Raw genomic sequence first — 5706 nt, 5'->3', positions numbered from 1 at the left:
GAGGTTTTAATTGGGCTTTGGCCCATAGGATTTGCTCGAGGGTCGGGGGGCCGAGACCTCCCCTGCTCCGTAGAAGCTCCGCCACTAGAAGTCATATTGCCTCCTTCCCGGAAGCTGATAAATTGTCAGAGTGAGACGTTGTGAAAGGAAAATCGATGATAGCCTCACGTTACTATTTGAAGTTGATGAACTTCAAAGGGAAAGTTTTAACAAAACCCCCCGCTTTTCTTTTTGAAGCAACACAAAATTATTTCTTAAGTTAACTTTATTACTTATTATATTAATAAAATTGCTCTTGCTAAAGTTTACCTATTAATAGAATAATTCACTTCTATGTTCACAATAGATAAATATAGGGTCATTTGCATCTAAAACCCAAAGGTTTACCTTATTTTTAATTAGATACCCAAAGTTTTCTTTTGCCTAAAAAAACTCTAAAGTTTGGCATCCGAAAGTTTTTCTCCAAAAATATTTCCTAAAATTAAATAAAATCTAACTTTATTATCTTGAACTTAAATTTTTTGATAATTTTTTGTTAAAGTTTGAGATGTAAAATCAAGTGAGATATAAAATTAAAGTTAAACTTTTTGTTAAAATTTGAAGAATCAAAGTTAAATTTTGTTAAACTTTGGGGCTTCTTTTAGGTGAACTTTTTTTTGGAGTGGCCAAGTTAAAAAAAGAGATAATTTAGAGTGATTTAAAAAAAGACTCTGCGGTATTTAAGTGGGATAACTCTATAAATCATACTCTTTTTAAAAGAACGAGTTCGGAAAAATCTTTTTATGGTCGGTATTACCCTTAGTTTTTTTTGAATATTACATTGTTATCCTAATCTATTCTAATTTTAATCATATCTTATCTAATTCCAAATAAGTTATTTTGAATATTTCACTTAAATCTTAACATATCTAAATACTAACTATATCCTATATTAACTCCATATGAACTACCTATAACTGAAAAAATATAAAAAAAATAAGATTAAGAAATTATACGTAGATAACATATTATAATACGTGAAGTATTATAAAAAACCAAAAGTTTCAAAAATTACATATAACAGCCTTAAAAGTTTAAAATTACACCAAACACCTGACTTTTTAAAACTTAAAAACAAACATGATATCTAAAAATTTAAAACTTGTAATTAACACCCTCAACATTTTAAAATTTATATAAATAACCTCAAAAGTTTAAAGACTAAATTACATTTATATACCCTATATATGTGTTTTACTGTTGAAGCAGTTATATACCCTAAGTTACAAAATATAGCAAAAAAATACCCTGAGTTGGCAAAATTTTATAAGTTGGTACCTTCTGTTAACCAGCTGTGAGAATATTCTCTGGAATATTCTCATGTGCTGGATAACCAACTTGAATACTTCTTACCCTCATTTATTATATTATTTACTATATTACCTACCCCCCGCTAAATTTAAATAGTTACCAACTCAGGGTATTTTTTTGCTATGTTTTGTAACTTAGGGTATATAACTAACAAGAGCAAAACAATAGGGTATATAAGTGTCATTTAGCCATGTTTAAATTACAAAAAAAATATTCTAAAATTCAGAGATTTCAAAACTTAGAAACAACATAGATGGATTCCAGGGATTACCATTAGGCACATAGAAATTTAAAATTAGTAAAAAAAATAACCTCAAAGGTACAAATATTACAAAAACTCTCTCAAAAGTAAAAAAATTATTAAAAAATTTTGAAATTTTAAAACTTATAACTGGTACACATCAAATTTAGAATTTATCAGCAGATTGCTAAAATTTTAAAATTTTTAAAAAACAACCTAAAATTTTAGTAATTATAAAAATACCTTCAAAATTTTAGAGTTACGAGAAATATTCTAACATTTAAAAACTTATCACCAATACATGAAACATGAAAATTATAAGCGCCCAACTTAAAATTTAAAATTTTCATAAAATACTATCAATGTTTAAAAATTACAAAACACACCCTCAAAAGTTTAAATCACAAAAAGGCTAAAATTTAGCAAAGAAAAGAGGAAATGTTTGATATTATTACATTAAGATATAATAGGTTAGCATTAATTGATTATAATGTATAAACATTTATCTCTAATGTTGATAATATTTATTTATAAAGTAAAGAAAAAATACAAGAAGTTATGTATGGAAAAACTATCAGAAAGTTTAGAGATATCATTTAAAAGAACTAAGTTGTTTTTATTTCAAATGGAGAAGTGAAGGAAATAAACTCAAAATTCAGAAACATTCATGAATCACCTGAATTGACATTGATAAAAAGCATATCGAGCAAAGAAACACTAACTGAGTTCTCCTTGAAGATCATATTGAACAATTATGTCCTACTTAAAAAACATTATTCATGAAAAGTACAAGAAAAATTAGTAAGTATTTATAAATTTTCTTACTTTATTCTAAAAATACTGAAGGAATCATAAACTTAATATAAAAATGTTCGCGTGGAAAACTGTTGCTTTCTTCATTAATGAGATAATTGTCATCTTGAGTTACAACTTTTTGCCGAGCCACCTTGAGGTGGCTCGGCCACCGAGCCACCTCAAGGTGGCTCGGCTAAGGCCGAGCCGCCTTGAGGTGGCTCGGCTTTGGCCGAGCCCCCGCGGGCGGTGTTTTCCGACTTTTTCGAGTCGTTTTCCGTTGTTTCCGGTTCTGTCCGTGATTCGGTTGATTGAGACTCTGATTGGTTGATCTGATTTGGCAGTAAGTTGGATTCCTGATTTGGCAGTAAATCCGCTTCTGAGTTCGAGTCCGAAATTGATCTTGATTCGATCGTGATTCGTCCGAGTTTCCCCTTGGTTGGATGGCTCGTTGATTCCTCAACTCATTAGCTTGATTCTGCACGCGGGTGGATGCATTCCGTCGCTTCTGTGCGATTCGTCGATCTCGTCGCCTCGTTGGTTCGTCGGTTTGTGCCGAGCTATGCTAGGGGACCTATAAGCAATTTTATATGCCTACAGATACCCCCTCCAAAGTATTTCAGTCTCGTTCTTTTATAGAAGAGTCTGGGATACTTTGGATATGATTGTCCCTACCTTCAGTCGGTATAACGGGACCTCGGAATGGCTTCTGTTCTTGACTCCTTCAATTCTCCAGGCTTTTCGGTGCTTTGTCGAAAGTCTGTAAGAGTTCCGGTGCTGCATTTATTGTCTGACCGTTTGTCGGAATTTTCTGAACTTGAAGTCGATTCCTTTGAGCTGACCATTGATTGTGGCGTCGAGTCTTTATGCACAACGCGTTGTCCGGCGTAGTGTGGTTGAGTTATCCTTAAGAATATTTATAAACAATATTCTCCAGGAACTTCTCAAACCAAAAATAGGGAATAGTTTATACTCATATACCTTATTGGAGTATTAAGAAGCAGTTTATACTCGTATACTTTTCGGAGTGTTTTTGTGCCTAAATGAGCTGAACCGGCTTAAAATGAGCCAAAAAAGGCAGTAAATCGGCTCAAAAAATCCTCCAACTCCTCCGAACAAATGGGAGAGGGGTGAGTGAATGATGGACTGAACCGTCGCTCGATTTGAAGTCGTTTCGATGCTCGGTTCGGCTTCAATTTGGATTTTGGTTCGAACTGGGTCCGGTCCGGTTCGGTTCGGTTTGGTTCAACCCGGTCCACCTTATATAAAGGGGGTCTTTTTCTTTTCTTTTTTCTTTACCCTAGGGCCGGCCCCCCCCTTTTTGCCTCCTTTTTGAATTTCTCTTCCCTCGAGCCTCCGTTCTCCCTCAAAACTCGATCTTCGTCTTAGATTCATCCTTCCTTTTGATCCTTGACTGAGAAATCCCTCGAAACTTCCATATTTAGACTTTCCTTCGAGCCCCTCGAGCGCGTGGTTCGAGCACTTCCAAGATCTAATTTTTGTCGGATCCTCGAGCTTCCCCTCAGGTATATCTCCATAATCTTGATCTATTTCATGTTTGATCTAGTGTATGGAATAGCGGGATCGCATATAAGGGTTGAGGGAGTGATTTGATGCCTCAAGCTCGCCTTTTTAGGGGATAAAAAAGTGATTTTTATTTCTAGATCTGACCTCTTGAATTCTTTTTCTGTAGGCCATTATGTCGCGAGTATCGAGAGGTCGTTTTCCTGCTGCATCGGTTGATGGCGCGCCTCCCTCATATGCTGGTGAGCAATTTTTTGACCTTTTTCGAAAATTTACAAATTAGTCCTCTTTTTTCTGGATATTTGCAAATTAGTCCATTTTACCCCCCGTTGTTCTCCTTGGTGAGGCAACCGGGAAAGGCCTTGGTTCTCCTTGGTGAGGATCGACGCTTTATGGAAATTTTGCAAATTAACCCTCTTCTTCTGAGAATTTTGCAATTTAGTCCTTTTACCCTATTTTGCTCTCCTTGGTGAGGCGATCGGGAAAAGCCTTGATTCTCCTTGGTGAGGATCGACGCTTTAAAGATGGGTTTTGCTTGGTCAAAACCACATCTCATAATAAAGGGGGCGTTTTGACGCTGCATTGTGCTTTATAAGGCAGGGATATATTGTCGATATACCCTATCTTATAAATGCGCAATGTGGCCAAATCGTCTCGCCCTTTATAAGGCAATGACTCTATCTTACCAATTTGTAAGATGAATTCAATTTCCTTTTATATCTGAAATTAACAAACACTTAACTGCTTGTTTTCAGTGGAATATCCTTCCGGAGCTTTTTCATCGCATGCGGTGAATGGACGTCGTGATGAGTATTATTCCACATCTGATGACTTTTCGCCCATTCCGTTCACCTCCCAGTTTGCTCCGGGCACGTCGTTGGAAGTTGTCCAAGTGGTGAGGGAAGGTGGCCATCAAGCTCTTCGCCAGCTGATCACAGATGCGCCTCTCGTGCAGGATGCCAGTTCCGTTCAGTCTCTTAGGAAGACTGACTTCTTGTTTGGAGACTCTACCAGGGATCCCGATGCAGTATTTATTGAGGCTGAGCAGTGGCTTTACCAGACTGGCAGTCGTTATATGTATTTGCCGAAGATTCCTCGACACCGTTCTTTGACTGAGCTCAGGCGCCAAGCTGTGAAGCGGGAGATGTCGTGGAGTTTGACAAAGGAACATGAGAGCGTTCACTGCGGCTATATTACTCATCAGGCAGTTCCTGGTTCGAGTCGAGATCACATTGTTGGACTACATCCTGGAGTACTGGGGCTAGATACTCCGCCTCGCAATGAGTTCCTCACCACTGCTTCTACTTTGAGGAATCGCCTCGCTATCTTAGGACGGGAGATGCCTGCACCGCGCCACAGATTCTATGGTTGGGTCCATTCTTTGGACAGGTTTTGGTGGGCTCGTATGACGAAGTATGTCTTGAGCCGATGGAGCGAGGAGTTACATGCTTGCGGTCTTTATGCAGCCATTCGGGCCACTATGCATGGCTTGCCTACAAGCGCGAAGCATTTCTTTGCCCTATGCGAGCTTTACAATCCAGATTCCAACACTTTTCTGACCAGGCACGGAGAGTTGGGCTTGGCTCTACATGAGATGCACAAGATTTCTGGTTTGCCCATGGGACAGATGTTATACCAGGAGTACTTTCCCTCCAACCATGAGTTGAGTCAGCTGAAGGATCGGATGCCCGACCGCTACGAGACCTTATGGGATCTCACTTGTCACTACTACATTGCTTTGGCGCAGTCTAAGCCCCTAGCGAAGAGGACCAAAGTAAATGTGAGCCTGAAGCAGTTCG

This window comes from Asparagus officinalis, chromosome 7 (genome assembly GCF_001876935.1).
Source record: "Asparagus officinalis chromosome 7, Aspof.V1, whole genome shotgun sequence".
NCBI classification, from domain to species: Eukaryota; Viridiplantae; Streptophyta; class Magnoliopsida; order Asparagales; family Asparagaceae; genus Asparagus; species Asparagus officinalis.
This window is presented reverse-complemented; position numbering follows the sequence as displayed.